Source organism: Microcaecilia unicolor, chromosome 11 (assembly GCF_901765095.1).
Source record: "Microcaecilia unicolor chromosome 11, aMicUni1.1, whole genome shotgun sequence".
In the NCBI taxonomy this organism is placed as follows: domain Eukaryota; kingdom Metazoa; phylum Chordata; class Amphibia; order Gymnophiona; family Siphonopidae; genus Microcaecilia; species Microcaecilia unicolor.
This window is the reverse complement of record NC_044041.1, coordinates 76079095-76099231: the sequence shown is the minus strand read 5'-3', so window position 1 is coordinate 76099231 and position 20137 is coordinate 76079095. Positions and strand designations below refer to the sequence as shown.

General features: G+C 45.1%; 1 protein-coding gene across 2 annotated transcripts in view; it reads right to left on the bottom strand.

Annotated features, from left to right (window-relative positions):
- Positions 1-20137, bottom strand: part of LOC115480561 (retinal homeobox protein Rx1-like) — a 118289-nt gene that overhangs the window by 52629 nt on the left and 45523 nt on the right. For both annotated transcript variants that reach the window (XM_030219326.1, XM_030219325.1), the window contains exon 2: positions 1440-2028. The gene's annotated coding sequence lies outside the window, so the exon portion shown is untranslated. The remainder of the gene's footprint in view (positions 1-1439; positions 2029-20137) is intronic.

Sequence of the window (20137 nt, the reverse complement as noted above, 5' to 3'; positions counted from 1 at the left end):
ATAAAACATATAAGGACAGGCTTATAAACCTCAACATGTATACGCCGGGAGAGAAGGCATATGATAGAGATGTTGAAATACTTCAGTGGCGTTAATGTACGGAAGGAGAGCCTTTTTCAAATGAAGGAAAACTCTGGAATGAGAGGGCATAGGATGAAGTTAAGAGGAAATAGGCTTAGGAGGAACCTAAGAAAATACTCTTTCACGGAAATGGCGGTGGATGCATGGAATGGCCTTCCGGTGGAGGTCGTGGAGATGAAGACTGTGTCAGAATTTTAATAAGCATGGGACAGGCACATGGGAACCCTAGGAAAAGGAGGAGTTAGTGGTTACTGAGGATGGGCAGACTGGATGGGCCATTTGGCCCTTATCTGCCGTCATGTTTCTATGTTTCTATGCTACAGTGACTGGGGATAAGAGTGATAAAGGGGCAGTTTTGGAAATGTGCTGATGGGAGCAGTGTTGAGGGATCAGGTAGGAGCCTGGGGGCGGGTGCTGCAGGTTGTTTGTTTGGCAATGGAAATTTGTGTACTTAGGTACTCAAGGTGACAAATAATTAAACAGAAAGGGCCCGATATTCAGACCACAGGAGTTAGCTCGGCTAACCACTGAGGCTGGCTGAATCTGGATATTCAATGCCGGGCCATTTCCAGTGAAAGGCAATATTTAATGCCTTTCACTGGAAATGGCCCGGCATTGACTATGTTTATTTTTGGTCAGGTCAAACTTAACCAGCCAAGCCGATATTCAGTGCTGGCCGGTTAAGTTTGAACTAGCCAAAGATATTCCAGGTATTCAAGTGGCTAAATATGGCCACCAAACTCACGCTGAAAATCAGTGGATAGCTGGTTATATTGCACGATATAACCAGCTAGCTGCTAACCACAGGTTTTCAGCGGGTCATGGCCAGCCACGTCCCGCTTTGCAGATAGCAGATTTCAGTAGGGATAGTCAAACAATGGTCAGGCTGCTCCTTTTACTTCCTTAAGAAATAGTTGGCCAGGTAGACTTGGTATGATGGTGCCAACCTACATATTAAATTCTGGGTCAACATTCTATAGCTGTGATCCAACGTCTGCTTGGACAGAGCTCTCATAACTGACTTAGACTCTCCTACATTTTTAAAATGGTGCTTGTGGGTGGAAACTGAAGTGGTACATTGATCTAGACTCTGGATCCCACCCACAAGCACCAAAATATGCCAACAGCTAGCAGATATTAAAAAATGTAGGAGAATCTAAGCCAGTTAGACACCATATATATAGGATCCCCTTTAGATTACCTTGTTCGGTGCTGTGCAGACTGGGGCACATTCTTAATTTTAAACAACATGGGGACTTCTGAGCTCGAATCTCTATCTGTTCTGAGCAAACTCTGTACTCTACTGCTCTACAGCTTATGATAAGATTGATAAATAAAGAGAAATCCCAGCACATTACCTTCACGTTGCAAGAGTTCAGTCCTTGAGTCGCTGTGGAGTTGGTCTCCTTTTTGCTTGTGGAAGGAACCCAATTAGCAGGCCATATTTACCAGGAATCTTGTCTCTGTTTTCATGCCTAGCACAAGGTGGTGAGCCTTTCTTCACACAAGCCAAAGAGAAGCACGGTTCCACCTACTGAGCCACCAGCTAGCAACTATGCCCAAAATTGCCCCATTTCAGCCAGACAGTATGTGCAAACTAGAGAGTCAAAAGTTGGAACAGGTCTTAAAATGTTCAGTCTGCTTCCTATGGTTTCTCATTTTTAAGGTGGTTTCCCCTTTTGGATTCATGCTTCTGATGGCTTCATTTTGGCTCATCTGTCTTACTTTTGTGAAGGGGGTGCCCATAGACGTTCACGCAAGATCCAAATAGGGTCATATAGAGGAGGCATTGCTGTGGCTCTGGAGAATGAACAGGAGGTTACGCAGTATCCATGGTCTGTGAATTCCAGGCTTCCTCTTTCTTGTCATATGGACCTTTTCGGGTGCTTGGGGATGGGGAGGACGAGATATTACAGAGTTTGAATGGTGTGGAAACCAAGATGTCCCCTGCAAACACAAAACAAAACAAAGATAGGTGAGTGTGGAGTGAATCAGGAATTGCAATGGGAAAATTCACCTCCCTCTAGAGCAGGGGTTTTCAGCATGGTCCTTGGGACACACATAGAGGGGCATAATCAAAAGGGGCATCCAAGTTTTCTGAGGATGTCCTTGCAGGATGTCCCGGCGAAGGGGCGGGGAAACCCGTATTATCGAAACAAGATGGGCGTCCATCTTTCATTTCGATAATATGGTCGGGGACGCCCAAATCGCAAAATTTAGGTTGACCTTAGAGATGGCCGTCCTTAGAGATGGTCGTCCCCGATTTTCGGCGATAACGGAAACCGAGGACGCCCATCTCAGAAACGACCAAATCCAAGCCAGCATTCGTAGTGCACTGGTCCCCCTGACATGCCAGGACAACAAACGGGCACCCTAGGGGGCAATGCAGGGGACTTCAAAAATTGCTCCCAGGTGCATAGCTCCCTTACCTTGTGTGCTGAGCCCCCCAACCCCCCCAAAACCCACTCCCCACAACTGTACACCACTACCAAAGCCCTAAGGGGTGAAGGGGGACACCTACATGTGGGTACAGTGGGTTTGTGGTGGGTTTTGAAGGGCTCACATTTACCACCACAAGTGTAACAGGTAGGGGGGGATGGGCCTGGGTCTGCTTGGCTGAAGTGCACTGCACCCACTAAAACTGCTCCAGGGATCTGCATACTGCTGTCATGGAGCTGGGTATGACATTTGAGGCTGGTATAGAGGCTGGCAAAAAATATTTTTTTAGGGTGGGAGGGGGTTGGTGACCACTGGGGGAGTAAGGGGAGGTCACCCCTGATTTCCTCTGGTGGTCATCTGGTCAGTTTGGGCACCTTTTTAAGGCTTGGTCGTAAGAAAAAATGGACCAAGTACAGTTGCTCAAGTGCTCATCAGGGACGCCCTTCTTTTTCCATTATCGGTCGAGGATGCCCATCTCCGAATCATGCCCCAGTCCTGCTTTTGCTACAGTGCCGACACGCCCCCATGAACTTTGGTCGTCCCCGCGACGGGAAGCAGTTGAGGACGCTCAAAATCGGCTTTCGATTATGCCGATTTGGGCAACCCTGGGAGAAGGACGCCCATCTCCTGATTTGTGTCGAAAGATGGGCGCCCTTCTCTTTTAAAAATAAGCCTGATGGCCAGTCAGGTTTTCAGGATATCCACAATGAATATGCATGAGATAAATTTGCATGCACTACCTCCATTCTATGCAAATCTATTTCATGCATATTTATTGTGGATATCCTGAAAACCTGGCTGGTTAGGTGTGTCCTGAGGACTAAGTTGAGAACCCCTGCTTTACAGTTTTGGAGTACAAAATAAGGGATCTGGCTCCCTCCCCCAAAGCAGAGAGCACTATATGGGTCTCCCCCAAATCCTCAACAATGAGATGTTTTTTCTGTATCAACATGCTCTCCTCCACACAGTTTTACAGTGCATGAGCCTGGGATGAAGATCTTATCTTGTTTTCCAGCCAAAAGCAGAAACCAGTCTCTTTACACTGAAGATTGTGATTCCAGGAAAGAAGTCTGTTGCCCTTTGATTTATACTTCATTCGTTTGGATGTGTTTTTTTGTTTCAAATTGGGAGACAGAGACCTAGTGATAATCCCCAATTTTTTACTTGAATAATTACAAAATATGTTATTTTGTTACCACAATACCTGTTGAAAAATCACAACCTAGAAAGATGAGTCAGGAAGCTTATGTGATGATGTGGGAAGTAACTGATGAACTGAGTTATATAGTTTAGACCAGGGGTTCTCATTCCAGCCCTCAGAACACACCTAGCCAGTCAGATTTTCAGGATATCTACAATGAATATGTATGAGAAAGCTTACATACAATGGAGCTAGCTCAGGGAAATGTATCTTATACATATTCATTGTGGCTATCCTGAAAACCTAACTGGCTGTGTGTGTTGGAGGATTGGGTTCAGAACACTTGTTTTTGGACAGAAAGGAGAATGTTGGGGCATTTCTGCTCACAAAAGCAGGTGGAGTAGGACTGAAAGTAAGGAAGGTAGGAAGGGGTGGAAATAGGCCCAGTGGAGAAAGGGGGTCACGGGAGTGCAATAGGGAGAGGGGAGAAGAGTCAAGATAAAAAGACCAATGCACACAGAGATGTTGGTACAACAGCAGGGCACCCTAGGCCCCAAGCCTGCCTCCCTGATCAAGATTTAGATAACTGAGCTAAAACAAATCATGATCAGCCCAACATTACAGTGCAGTAAAAACACATAATTGGGCATCATACTTTTAAATATTATACACACATACAGGCAAAACAAAGTTTATCTGCTTCTATTTGTGTGTGACTGTTAGGGTCTACTGTTTAGCAAGGACTCTTTGCTGTCCCTTAGAAACTGCTGCTGCCCAAGGCAACTGCCTAGTCTTGTCTAATGACAGCAAAGCCATTTACGCTCCTCCCAAGAATCCCTCTGATTATGTAAGCCCAAGAGGCACACCAAAGATGATCTAATCAACTTTACCAACGCCTTCATAATGACCCCACGTAAACCTCTTCACGCAGCAACATAGCAAGACTATAATTGTACTGGACAACACGCAATCTTCATCCCTTCCGACCCTCCACTAATACCTCATACTATCACTATACAACTTGTATCTGTTATCAACCGACTAGGCAAACGCTTCTGACGGTACTATGTAAGCCACATTGAGTCTGCAAATAGGTGGGAAAATGTGGGGTACAAATGCAACAAACAAATAAATAAATAATGGTTAAGATGGCTCAATTAACCATTAAGGTAAGGTCACCAGGTCGGTCTCTCTCTCTTTAGATGTTTGGCATGCTATCAAGTGTCTAAGTGTGTGTGTGCTTTTTAAATATCAGGGGCCATTATGAGGGGAATTCTACACGTGACACTCAAAATTTGGTGCTAGAAAAGTCAGCGCTGAACACGATTCTATAAAGGACACGTGTCCTTTACAGAACTGCACTTAGCACCGATTCCTGTGCCTAACTTTGGGTGCCAGACTTACACCTGGTGTAAATGCTGACACCCGAGTTAGGCGTTCTGAGGCCGTATCATGTAACTACGTGCACAAATATTCAGAATGCCCCTGACATGCCCATGCCCACGCCCCTTTTGAGTTACATGCGCCATGCCTTATAGAATAGTGCACAGCCAGATACCCCCATGATCCTTTTACGAAACTGCGACAAAAGGGGTCTGCGCTGGCGTCGGTGCATGCTTTTAATGCACATCAAGGCCCCCTTTTACAGCAGTGGGTAATGGCAGGTTTCCCTTTTCTTAAAGAAATGGCCGTGTGGCGGTAAGGGCTCCAGCAGTAACCCGATGGTAACCGGCCAGCGTACGGCACTGCCCAATTACTGCCGGGTGGTACAAAAATGGAAATATTTAAGCAGCACCGGAAATGGCACACATTGGGGGAGGGAACTGTGGTAGCCTCGTGCTACTTCCCTTTTAGCGAGCGTGGGGCTTACCACTGTCTCATAAAAGGGCTCCAAAAATTTTAATGGGTGCCAGTTAACTTCAATATCAGGGCATTCTATAACTGGGCATGTACAGTTACGCCTGCCTTGTGTGCTTAAATGGTGCCTGAATTGACATTTATACATGCAAATGCACTACGCATTATTCTATAAGGGGAGCATTCGTTCACATTCACTTTATTTGATATACTGCCTATACAAATGGTCTAACAGGTTCACAACTGAATAAAATCTCAAAGGGGGGGGGGAGATGATCACTCTGGGGTCCTTTTTACAAGCTGTGGTAAAAAGCGCCCTGCGCTAGCAGTGAGGGCCATTTTTGCTGAGCACTGCAGCCTTTTTTTTTTTTACTGCAGCAGTAAAAAAGGCTGAAAATAGCCATGGCCATTGAGTAAGATTACCGTGTGGCCATGTGAGGGGGAGCACTTATCACCACCCATTGAGGTGGCGGTAAGGGCTCCCGCACTAACCCAATGATAACCAAGTAGTGTGTGGTGCTGCCCGACTACCACTGGGTTAGCACCACGCTAAAAAAATACAGCCTTATTATCCCAAATGCAGGAAATGGTATACACTGGGGCTGGGACTACTGCCGGCACCCACATTGGGCCGGCAGTAGCTCTAGATTTGTGTGTGGTAAGCCCACATTGGACTTACCGTCGCTTTGTAAAAGGGCCCCTCTGTTAGCTACAAACACATTTTATTTATTTATTTATTTATTTATTTATTGCATTTGTATCCCACATTTTCCCACCTCTTGGTAGGTTCAATGTGGCTTACACGGAACAATGGGGTGGTTACAAGGTATTGAGTGGCAATAACAGTTCAAAAGAGACAGTGATAGTCTGTAGAGGTCTCTTGCGAATGTATTGAATCAGGTTAAGACCTTAGAAGAATCGTTGTGGTTTATATGCTTCGTTGTTAGAGAGTTACAAAAAGTGTCAAGGTCATAACATGGTCGAATAAGATTAAATCATTGGTCAGGCTGGGTTGCTGTTCTAGAGGACAGTGGGTTTGTAATTCGTGGGGTGGGTTGGGTTGTAAATTTTTGAAGGTGTGTTAAGTGTTTTGGTCCCAGTTGGTCGTTGTGAGCTTGTGCTTTTTCTGTTCCAACTGTCTAGTTTGTGGGTCGCTGGAAGGTTAGATTGGTTCATTGGGGATGTGTTTTTTAAACAGACGAGCCTTTAGGTGTTTTCAGAAGGTTAGATAGTTGTCTTTCAGTTTTAGGTCTTTTCAGGGCTTTTTTTGAGGGGGTACTTGGGGGTACTGAGTACCGGCACCTTTTCCGTTGTCTGCTAAAATTGACCCATGGACCCCAAGTTTTAATGAAAGAGATCATGTTCTACACACCAATTCTGCCATGTCATAGATTCTGTGACTGGTTGCAGGGGACTGGTTAGGATGGGCCCCTCAGTGATCACCCCACCCCTGAAGGGTGGCCTGGCATTTGAGTACCGGCACCTTTTTTGCTAGAAAAAACACACTGGGTCTTTTGGAAGTGTATTCCAGGTTTTGGCACAGATAAAGGAAAAACTAGCTGCGAGAGTCGATTTGAATTTGATGTCTTGAAATGATGGGAAGTAGAGGGTGAGGTCAGAAGCGGAGGCAGGATGAGGCAGGTTGACGGCGCAGGGGGACTGAGAACAGACTTCCGCCAGCGCACATTTTCAGTGCAACTGGACAAAATAATAAATAGGCACCAGCGCCGGCAGAACTCCATTTGGGGGAGCGGTCGCTCCCCTGGCGCCCCACCTAGCTACGCCACTGGGTGAGGTAGGATCTTGCTGATTTGTTTGTGTTTCAGATTGCTAAGTCTATTAGGTTGGTCATGTAGCTTGGTGAGAGGCCAAATATTATTCTGTATACCAGCGAGCAGATTTTGAAGGTTATTTATTTATTTGTTACAGTTGTACGCCACATTTTCCCACCTATTTGCAGGCTCAATGTGGCTTACATAGTACCGTAGAGGCTGTTGCCAATTTGGTTGATAACAGATACAAAGTTATATTGTGGTCAGATGAGGTAGGTGTGGATCAAGCATCAAGGGGTCGACGGAAGTGAAGATTATAAATTGTCCAGTACGATCATTAGTTATGCTGTGTTGCTGGGATCTATGTTGGATCGGTGGGATAGGCCTTTTTGAAGAGGTGAGTTTTGAGTGATTTTCTGAAGTTTAAGTGGTCATGGATTGTTCTCACAGCATTTGGGAGTCCGTTTCATAGTTGTGCGCTTATGTAGGAGAAGCTGGATGCGGTCCACGTTATGTTATATTATGGTGGTACATGGGCACGCCTCCTCCTTACATGCACACTCTTAAAGAATACTATGTTGCATGTGCTGAACGCCACACGTAGGCATACCAACTTATGATAGTCATAGACCTACCGTAAGTGGGCCTGTCTACATATAAGCGTGTCAATGCCAATTTATGCTACTGTTCTATAAGTGGAATCTTGGCACCATGGTCTATAGCAAGCATAACTGTTCATGGCTAAATGTGACACTTTAGCACATAACTTATTGTGTACATGCTCCTTGCACTTATGTGCTAAGTGACTTGTGTGTTATAGAATAGTGCATTCAGCACTTATGCACATATGTGTGCATTGTATGCGTTTAAATGTTAGTACAGTGATACCTCGGTTTTCTTCGATAATCCGTCCGAAAACAATCAGTGAAATCCAAAACCGACGAAAACCGAGGCAAGAATTAAAAAAGCACAAAAACACTGGAAAGCAATGGAATTGTTTGGCTAGACGCACGGGGTGATGCTCACACAACGAGAAACAACGCCACACTGAGCAGGAGAACGCGCTTTCGCAAAATTAGCAGCAAGGTCATGTGGGCATGCCGATAAAATCTGAGACAAATTTCTTGCAGAAAAAATCAACAAAAACTGAAACCGACGATAACTGAAGTCAACGAAAACCGAGGTATTACTGTATTCTATAATATATGTGCACAAATAGTGCCTAACTGTAGCAGGGTGTATGTGATTGACCAGCATCAAGGCATCTAATTTCATATTTGTTTATATTATTTGTTACATTTGTATCCCACATTTTCCCACCTTTTTGCAGGCTCAATGTGGCTTACATTATGCCGTAATGATAATCACCATTTCCGGCAAGAGAAATACAAAACAGTTTAACATTAAAGTTCATAAATGATGAAGTAACTTGTTGAGTACGTTGGGTAGAAAGATCAATTCAAGCATGAGAGGTAAAGGGGTGATGCGTTAATGCCATATGCCATGTTATAGACTTACCCCCATATGTATAGTCTGCGGTGGGTATAGTGCTAGATGTTTCCTCCTATGCTGTGCCTATGGGCACTGTAGCAGAGAATTTAATTATAGATTGTACAGAAAAAGCATATTTATGGGTATCACAAAATGTGCTAAAAGTTAATACTGCTAAAACTAAAATATTATATTTTAGTAAATAATACCTGATAGTAGTGCACTCAGGACAGGGGATTGTTTGAGTTTCAAAACCACTTCTAGGGTGTTTGGTTTCATTTTAGATTCACAGTTGATGATGGAATGCCAAGTTAAAAGTTTAAGTAGAAGGATCTTTTTTAAAATGTGATAGCTTAGGGAAATTGGATCATCTTTTTTTCTGACCAGTTTAGGGTAATGGTTCAAGCAATCATTCTGCCTCAAGTACATTTCTGCAGTGTCCTATATGCTGGTATTCAACAGACTATTCAAGCTAGGCTGCAATTTTTACAGAATTGTGCTGCCAGATTGATTTTTTTGCAGTAAGAAGTTTGATCGTACTACTCCATTCTTGAAAGACCTACACTGGCTACCTGTTAGGGCTCGAATCGATTTTAAGATGGCTTGCCTGACATTTAAAATCTTTTATGGCTATTGTCCTTTGGACCATGTTTCCTTGATAATCAATCCGTCAATTCAATCGTCTACCTGTTCTAATTACTTGTTAAATTTAGGTTATCTGGCTGTCAATAAGATCCGTTGTAAGCGTTTTCATGATAGTTCTTTTAGCTATCTTGCTATTAAATTGTGGAATTCTATCTCAGTTCAAATATGGAATATAGATACATATTTAGAATTTAGAAAAGCACTGAAAACATTTTTCTTTGATAAATATTTCTGATTTTATAGCTTTTAGTCTGTATTTAATTTTAGTGTTACCCACTTTGATTTCTTTTGGATATAGGCGGGATATAAATGCCGGGAATGGAATGTAGAGTGGAAGTGGCATGGTAGGGCATTCTGGAGAGGTGTTGTTAACTATATATAGGGCTCAATAATCAGACTACAGGAGTTAGCCAGGTTGACTCCCGCAGTTGGCTCTGAGCCCGGATATTCAATGCCAGGCCATTTCCGGTGACCGGCATTGAATATCTGGGTGTTTTTGGCTGGTTTCAACCTAACTGGCCAAGCCAATATTCAGCTGGATGGTTAAGTTGAAACTGACCAAAGATAGGCCTGCTATTTCGGTAGCTGAATTTGGCCGCCAAACTTATCCAGTGATACACAGAATATTAGCAGATAGCTGGTTATATTGCATGATATAACCAGTTACATGCTAAGCACTAACCAGCAATATTCAGCAGGAGATAACTGGCAATCTCCTGCTGAATATTTCTGGATTGCCGGTTAAGTGCATTTTTTTTTTATGTAAATGATGTTCTGCATTCTAATCAATTTGGTTTTCACTCACATCACGACACCAAAACTTTATTGTTATCATTATTTGGCTTTAGTAAAGGGTCAGCATTTTTTATTGGTTATACTGGATGTGCCAGCTGCGTCTGAAACCATTAATCATGCCATTTTGCTTAATAGATTACAATCAATTGGTATCAAAAGCAAGGTTTTGAAATGGTTTGTCTCATACCTTGAGAATAGAAGATTTTGGGGCCCTTTTACTAAGCAGCGGTAAACCCACCACGGGTTTACCGCATGCCAATCCAGAACTACCGCCGGGCTGCTGCAGGAGCAATGCATGGTTTTTCTGCTCCTAGCAAATCTTGAAAATTCAAAATGAGCCAATAAATACTCAGGATAGTCACCACGTAAAACATGAAATAATGAACAAGAAAATTTAAACAAAATCCTGGCCTCTGTGGGGAGCCAATGAAGGTCCACATAGAATTTAGAAAACCTATCATATTTACGTAAAGAGTAAATTAACCTGACTGCAGTATTTTGGATTGTCTATAGACATTGAAGACCACACCTAGCTCGACAAAAGTAAAGCTTGAACTAGTAATTTAAACTGTTCAGTTTCAAAAAATGTTCTAATTCTTCTCAGATTCCTCATGAGAAAGAAGGAACTCTTGACCATGGAATTAACTTGTTAAGAATGAATGTCTATGAAGACATTTTCTATATGTTTGTCAGTATCTTGAGGGCAAAAAAGGACTTTGAGAAGAAATTAGCGTTGGAAGCAAAAATACATAGTAAAAATTTTTTTAGATACATTAAAAGCAGGAAACCGGCCAAAGAGTCGGTTGGGCCGCTGGACGAAAATGGTGTTAAAGGGGCGATCAAGGAGGACAAAGCCGTAGCGGAGAAATTAAATGAATTCTTTGCTTCGGTCTTCACCGAGGAAGATTTGGGGGGGACACCGGTGCCGGAAAGAATATTTGAAGCGGGGGAGTCGGAGAAACTAAACAAATTCTCTGTAACCTTGGAGGATGTAATGGGTCAGTTCAGCAAGCTGAAGAGTAGTAAATCACCTGATGGTATTCATCCCAGAGTATTAATAGAACTAAAAAATGAACTTGCGGAGCTACTGTTAGAAATATGCAATCTGTCCCTAAAATCGAGTGTAGTACCGGAAGACTGGAGGGTAGCCAATGTTACTCCGATTTTTAAGAAGGGTTCCAGAGGAGATCCGGGAAATTATAGACCGGTGAGTCTGACGTCGGTGCCGGGCAAGATGGTGGAGGCTATTATTAAGAATAAAATTGCAGAGCATATACAAAAACATGGACTGATGAGACAAAGTCAGCACGGATTTAGTGAAGGGAAGTCTTGCCTCACCAATCTAATGCATTTTTTTGGGGGGGTAAGCAAACATGTGGACAATGGGGAGCCGGTTGATATTGTATATCTGGATTTTCAGAAGGTGTTTGACAAAGTGCCGCACGAAAGACTCCTGAAGAAATTGCAGAGTCATGGAATCGGAGGTAGGGTATTATTATGGATTAAGAACTGGTTGAAAGATAGGAAGCAGAGAGTAGGATTGCGTGGCCAGTATTCTCAGTGGAGGAGGGTAGTTAGTGGGGTCCCGCAGGGGTCTGTGCTGGGTCCGTTGCTTTTTAATGTATTTATAAATGACCTAGAGATGGGAATAACTAGTGAGGTAATTAAATTCGCCGATGACACAAAATTATTCAGGGTCGTCAAGTCGCAGGAGGAATGTGAACGATTACAGGAGGACCTTGCGAGACTGGGAGAATGGGCGTGCAAGTGGCAGATGAAGTTCAATGTTGACAAGTGCAAAGTGATGCATGTGGGTAAGAGGAACCCGAATTATAGCTACGTCTTGCAAGGTTCCGCGTTAGGAGTTACGGATCAAGAAAGGGATCTGGGTGTCGTCGTCGATGATACGCTGAAAGCTTCTGCTCAGTGTGCTGCTGCGGCTAGGAAAGCGAATAGAATGTTGGGTGTTATTAGGAAGGGTATGGAGTCCAGGTGTGCGGATGTTATAATGCCGTTGTATCGCTCCATGGTGCGACCGCACCTGGAGTATTGTGTTCAGTACTGGTCTCCGTATCTCAAAAAAGATATAGTAGAATTGGAAAAGGTACAGCGAAGGGCGACGAAAATGATAGTGGGGATGGGACGACTTTCCTATGAAGAGAGGCTGAGAAGGCTAGGGCTTTTCAGCTTGGAGAAGAGACGGCTGAGGGGAGATATGATAGAAGTGTATAAAATAATGAGTGGAATGGATCGGGTGGATGTGAAGCGACTGTTCACGCTATCCAAAAATACTAGGACTAGAGGGCATGAGTTGAAGCTACAGTGTGGTAAATTTAAAACGAATCGGAGAAAATTTTTCTTCACCCAACGTGTAATTAGACTCTGGAATTCGTTGCCGGAGAACGTGGTACGGGCGGTTAGCTTGACGGAGTTTAAAAAGGGGTTAGATAGATTCCTAAAGGACAAGTCCATAGACCGCTATTAAATGGACTTGGAAAAATTCCGCATTTTTAGGTATAACTTGTCTGGAATGTTTTTACGTTTGGGGAGCGTGCCAGGTGCCCTTGACCTGGATTGGCCACTGTCGGTGACAGGATGCTGGGCTAGATGGACCTTTGGTCTTTCCCAGTATGGCACTACTTATGTACTTATGTACTTATGTACGTATGTTTATTTGTAATCCACTAAGAACTTTGGATTAAGAGGAATAAAAGTTTTTAAATAAATAAATTTAACCAGCCAGGAGCTGCTCCTGGCCATTTAAATGGTTTTAAATATCGGGTGGATAGATTAAATATATATATATAAAACATAATTTTGGCTTGGATGCAGAAAAACAGATCTAATCTGGTTTGGAGCCAAATGAATAAACTGTACATATAGGGACCCTTTTACTAAGCCACGTAGGTGCCTATGCGCACCCAATGAACGCCAAATCAGAACTACCCCCTGGCTACCGCATGGCCTGGGTGGTAATTTCATTTTTTATGTTCGCCCACTACGCATGCTGGAAAAAGTTACGGTACGTGACGCTAACTGGGCAGTAATCGGCATTGCACGTGGGCTGACACTTAACGCCCAGTTAGCACATGAGATCTTACTGCTAAGTGAACGGATGGTGGTAAGGTCTCAAGCCCAAAATGGTTGTGTGCTGATTTTCATTTTGTTGCACATCCATGTTCGGCCAAACAAAAAAAAAGGGCCTTTTTTGCAGGTGCACTGAAAAATGGACCTGTACGCCCAATGCACACGTCTGCACCAGCGCAGGCCACTTTTCGGCGCACCACAGTAAAAGGACCCCATAGAGCTGATATTCACAATTTCTATATATAACTATATATGTATGGTTATGCATTCAGTGGAACTAGGAACATCTAGATCAGATATATCAACATCCTACTCATATGCATATGTTTGTGATAGATATGGGTATCCAAAAAAAATCATATTTTTTACTGACAGGTTGACTGTCCTGTTCCCTTTCCTCATTCCACCCTGCACACAAAATACATCAGAACTACAAGTTGACAGACACCTTGGCACAAACCAGCATTCGATTGGCCTGTTAAAAATAACAATAATCAAAGCATTTGGCAATCCAGCCTCTGCACGCTCTGGTCCTGTCCATCCTACATTAGCAGTCCTTCATGGGCTGAGCTGGTACCTTCCAGGGTAAACTCTGAATATGCTCAGAGACACATGAGAAAGATGTTAACATGTGTACGCAGAGTTCTTATTTTTCATGCATTCTTCAGCTTCTGAATAGGGTTGGAAACCAAAGTGAGTCCAGAGGAAGGGTGTTGGGGGAGGGGGGTGGATTTAATTAGAAGCCAAGAGCCTTCCAAATTCCCATTGCTTTTGCAAAGCCCATCTGATGCTGGCTGTATAGACTAGCTGGGTAGAGCGAGGGTGGGCTGATAGAGATGGACAGCTCAGACACAATGAGCTATTCATGGGGGGCTAGACCCAGCTCTACTAGCCAGACACAATAGGGGGCTCCTGTATTGAGCACTTGTGTGTGTTGTGTCATTGGTAAGTTATTCTCTCTCTATTTCCCCCCCACCACCTAAAGCCTTTCTCTCTTCCATTGGATAATGGATTTGCATTGTGTGTCTGGCTGGGCAAAGACTGTAGAGGCACAGAATGCCCTGTTTGTCTAACTTGTCAATGGGGATTTGGCCAGGAATGGAAGGAGGAGGTCTTGGGCTCTTTTCCCTTCCATTCCCAGCAACATTGGACTTGAAGCCACCTCAACAAAAGCCATCCTTCTGCTTCCCCCATTGAAATTGAAATAAATGTGAAAGGCAAGCCTCTTGGTAAAAACTGTTACATGGAGAAAATAGCCACTTTCCTGCGCTGGTTGCAGAACCTTTTCCCCTCCCCTCATGGACGACTCATGTTCAAAAATATCTGGATGCTGCTACTAGCACCTGTCGAACATAGATCAAGCAGGCATGTACCCCTCCTCCCATGCCTAGGCACAAGTATATGCAGCACCCCCCCCCCTCCCCACCCATACACACACACATTCTAAGCACAAGAAACATTTTTAAGAGAGGAAACACTCCAGAAAAGCAAACCTATTCTGTGCCTAATCATGGAGGACACCCTGAAATCCCAATTGATGGGTGGAGGGGGCATCCCAGGAAAAGTTTGAGAACTACTACTCCTAGAACATGAGGTCAAGATCTGAGGTTTGCAGAGGGCATAATGAGTGGAAGGGGAAAGCCACCAGTTCAGTTTGAGAAATACTGTTCCTGTTTTGACTTTTGTCCCCTCCATCCCTTTCCATAGCCTGGGTCTCTGAATCGGCCTGCAGTTGTGGAGATCACAAGGCAGGGCTGTGACAAGTACTAGTCATGTTGGGTCCCCTGTGACTGCCTCTGGTGCATGCCTACATGTTCTGACAATATCCACCACAACTGCCCAGGAGCCCCAAGGGGCATTGGTACTCACTGAGGACAACTGTCTCCAATATAGAATGGCTGGGAGCAGTGCTTCGGTGAGCTGGGATTGAGAAAAGGTGGAGTGGAAGGAGTAAGAGGAAAGGCCCCTTATTTAACTGTAGGACTTATGGGTTTTGGGGCAATTTAAATTTTGATATGTGGTGTTGGCAGAGGCTCTGAACTGCTGGCAGTGCCAACTTGTAGCTTTGACAACACGATGGCTTCCATGGTTTTTGGATGGGAACTGTCAGCCAAAATCGCTTTCATTGATTGCAATAGGTCCTGAACCTGGCCATGTCTGTTGTGATTTGACTGACATATCAAAAACATGACTTAGCGGGCTGGGATCATCCTGGTCGTTGGAGGCGATTTCAATCTATCTGGGAACCATTTTGGTCAGAATGCGTAGTTGGGTTTTGAATTCTTCACTGTTTAATCTCAGTCATCTCGTATTTTCTTTTGTCTACTAGGCCTGGATAACAGTACACCAGATCTAGTTTGTGCTGGATATGGTAATAGGGGGAGGGGGTTAGGGGGGACTGGGGATTGGCTACCAGCAAAATGTTTACTCTGTTCATAATCTTGTGTGGTTCATTAATACAGATATAAAAATAAACATGGCTTATCCATATTTTGAAATTATCGGCCTTCTCCCCAAACACTTTTTTTTTGCTTCCATTTAAATAGTTAGGGCCTCTTTTACCAAGCTGCAGCAAAATGGGGGCCTGTGCTGGCATGAGTCTCTCTTTTCTGCAGGAAATGGTTGTGCAGCAAGTAAAGGGAAAGGGGACTTGATAAACTGCCTTTCTGTGGTATTTTGCAACTACATTCAAAGTGGTTTACATATATACAGGTACTTATTTTGTATCTGGGGCAATGGAGGGTTAAGTGACTTGCCCAGAGTCACAAGGAGCTGCAGTGGGAATTGAACCCAGTTCCCCAGGATCAAAGTCCACTGCACTAACCACTAGGCTATCCTCCACTTGCCGTGCCATTTGGGGGGGGGGGAGCCCTTACTGCCACCCATTGAGGTGGCGGTAAGGGCTCCCGCGCTAACCCAGCGGTAACCGGGCAGGGCACTGGATATGATGGCACGCTAGGAGTTGGAAGTACTGCTGGGCTGCTGTGGTAGCCCAGAGGTACTTCCTGTTTAGCGAGCGGTAAGCCAGTGTTAGGCTTACCGCCACTTACCTCTGACACGCCCCCATGAACTTTGGCCATCCCTGCGACGGAAAGCAGTTGGGGACGTCCAAAATCGGCTTTCGATTACACCGATTTGGATGACTTTGTGAGAAGGACGCCCATCTTCCGATTTGTGTCGAAAGATGGACGTACTTCTCTTTTGAAACTATGCCTATAAGTGTCAGTGCCAGGTCCTTCTTCTTGCCTCATTCCACCTTCTCCTGATGTACTTCCTGTTTCTGCTGCAGGAGGGGATGTGGCAGGAAGGATCTGTGGCGGAAGAGAACGTGTTAATACGCTAACCTGTGTCCCAGCTGGCACATATGAGCATGAGTGCAGAAAAAAAGACAGCCGACTCAGCATCAACTGAGGGAGCACTGCAGAGACACGGTTGCTGAGGATTAAGCACTGAAGAAGGCTTCAACAGCCAGGAATTTAGGTGTGGGGATTGGCTGAACACAGCTACGGAGTTAAGACTCGGTTCCTCAGCCAAGCCAATTCCAAAGCTCTCCATAGCATGTTTCCTCTGAGGGGGGGGGGGGGCTGCGGGTGGAGGGCCCAGGCAGAGGTGGGGCCCTCAAGATTGTTTTCCCTGAGCCAGGCTTTGTCTCTCAACGGCCCTGTGCTGAAGTGCTATAGTATGCAAATGCAAGGGGGTGGGGGTTACATGTGGGCAGAGCATGGGCTGGACATGGGCGTGTTTCCCACCAGGGCTGCTCAACCTATGGACTGGGTGAGACTCTGGCTCAGGGCCCCGCTGATAAGGGGCAGCAAAATCTCAGTCCATCATCTCTCCCTCTCTCTTCCTTCTTCCTGCATGGGGGGGGGGGGAGGGGGGGGAGGGGGGGAGGGAGAGATGCCTGACTGAGATCCGATATTTTGGTGCACTTTATCACAGGCGGGGGAGGGGGGAGACTTCATGGAGAGGGGGAGCTACCAGATCTCAGATGGGGGGGGGGGGGGGGGCGGGAGCACTGATGCAAAAGTTGAGCCAGCCTTGCTTCCCAGTTAACACATGCATCTTATAGAACACTATAAGTTACACTCAGCCTTGTCGCATTTTGGAGCGCTCAGCAGTGGCGTAGCCAAGGGTAGGCCTAGGTGGGCCTGAGCCCACCCACTTTGGGCTCAGGCCCACCCAGTAGCAGCACACCTATGGTGTGGCTGGCAGGGATTCCCAAGCCCCACCAGCTGAAAACTCCCAACAACTGTCCCTCCTACATACCTTGTAAATAGCAGATGGCATGCAGGTGAGACAAGGAGAGACCAAATCACCTGTGGGACAGGGAGGGGTTCTTCTGTCCACCCATCTTGGGTCCAGGCCCACTCAAAGTTGGGTGTCTGGCTACGCCCCTGGTGCTCAGTGATGCTACCTCTATTGGTATAACTGCGGGGGTGTAAATGTAAGGCATACCAATGCTGGGTTACACAAGTATTCTGTAACAAAATCTGGGTGCTCCCTGTGTGGCACGGGGATATGTACAGGGAGCTACCACTTGTAGAATTGCAGGAACATTGTGGCTCAGCTGCTGGAAGGTAGGCGCTGCTCTTTAAGATAAACCCTGTCCCATGGGTACGATACAGCCTTAGGAGAAAATCTATATTTCATAAAAAGTTCTTTTTCTCTGTGTTTTTAAGGGTTTTCTCTGGAGGTTCTTCATTTCAGCCTTTAGGAGGTAATTTTTATAGACTTCCTTCATGAGTAAAAGGCCTCTTATAAGATTAGGTCATGCCTAAAATTAGGCTCGAAAAGCAAAAAGGCAAACGGTCCACAATACCCAAGATGGAGAACAGAAGAGAAGCAGCCCTTTGAGAAAACAGTCTTTATTAACTCTTTAAAACTCCCAGGAGTCGCACAGTGTTGCCTGCCATGGCCATGTTTTCGACAGAAGCTTGCATCAGGGGCAAAAAATACAGCTACCCAGCTTGGGTTCGCCTGATACAGCCATCTGGCGAAACATGGCCATTACGGGCAATGCTGTTTGACACTTGGGAGATTTAAAGAGTTAATCAAGACTATTTTCTCAAAGGGCTGCTTCTCTTCTGTTCTCCATCTTGGATATTGTGGACCGTTTGACTATTGTGGACTAGATGATATGTTTAGGCATGTTCAGGGGAGAGGTTTGGGTGGAGCTGCGATTTACGCATATATTTTGTAATAAAATAAAAATACACACATACCTTGTGCCAGTGGTTTCCAAACCTGGTCCTGGAGGCACCCCAGCCACTCAGGTTTTAAGGCTATCCACAATGAATATTCATGAGAGAGATTTGTATGCAGTGGAGGCAGTGCATGCAAATCTCTCTCCTGAATATTCATTGAGGGTATCCTGAAAATCTGACTGGCTGGGGTGCCTTCAGGACCAAATTTGGAAACTACTGCCTTATGCACTAACATTTACACCTGGTTCAGGCCCAATCACCAATGTTAGCTTTCACAGACTAGGAGCTGCATCTGCAGAATTTGTGCTGATATTTTGTAACTACACATGGGCTACTATTGGGCTCATTTTCGAAAGAGAAGGGCATCCATCTTTCGACATAAATCAGAAGATGGACGTCCTTCTCCCAGGGACGTCCAAATCGGTATAATCAAAGATCGATTTAGGACATCTCCAACTGCAGTCCATTGCAAGGACATCCAAAGTTCAAGGGGGCGTGTCGGAGGCATAGCGAAGGCGGGACTTGGGTGTGCCTAACTCTTGGACGTCCTTGATCCATAATCGAAAAAAACAAGGACGTCCCTGACGAACACTTGTATGTTTTCACCCGGACCTGTTTTTCTTACGACTAAGGCACCTAAAGGTGCCAGAAATGACCAGATGACCACCTTAGAGAATCGGGGATGACCTCCCGTTACTCCCCCAGTGGTCACTAACCCCCTCACACCCTCAAAAAACATCTTTCAAAATATTTTGTGCCAGCCTCAGATGTCATACTCAGGTCCATGACAGCGCATGCAGGTCCCTGGAGCAGTTTTAGTGGGTTCTGCAGTGCACTTCAGACAGGCGGACCCAGGCCCATCCCCCCCACCTGTTACATTTGTGGAGGAAACAGCAAGCCCTCCAAAACCCACCAGAAACCCACTGTACCCACATCTAGGTGCCCCTTCACCTGTAAGGGCTATGGTAGTGGTATACAGTTGGGGGTAGTGGGTTTTGGAGGGGGGTTGGGGGGCTCAGCACAGAAGGTAAGGGAGCTAAGTACCTGGGAGCAATTTATGAATTCCACTGCAGTGCCCCCTAAGGCGCCCGGTTGGTGTCCTGGCATGTCAGGGGGACCAGTGCACTACAAATGCTGGCTCCTCCCATGATCAAATGGCTTGCATTTGGTCATTTTTGACATGGCCGTGTTTGGTTTCGAAAATTGCCGAAAGTCAGAAACGTCCAAATCTAGGGACGTCCCAATTTAAGGATTTGGACGTTCCTGACAGTATTTTCGAAATGAAAGATGGACGTCCATCTTGTTTTGAAAATACAGGTTTCCCCACCCCTGGATCTCGCTATTTTGCAAGGACGTCCAAATCGCAACTTGGACGTCCCTTTCGAAAATGCCCCTCTATATGTCTTTATAAAAATGGACACCTTCTTGCCCTATTACCTCAGGCACCCTGTTATTAGCTTCACATTAATAAAGTAAGGTGGTCACATATGCCAGATTTTTTTTTACCTGTGCAGCTGTTGCCCGCTGCCCCTCCTGTTTCCAGATGGAATGAAATCTTACCCCAGATTCCATATATGGCACCCAAATTTTAGGGCAGAGCGAAGATGTGAATGCAAATAAATTGT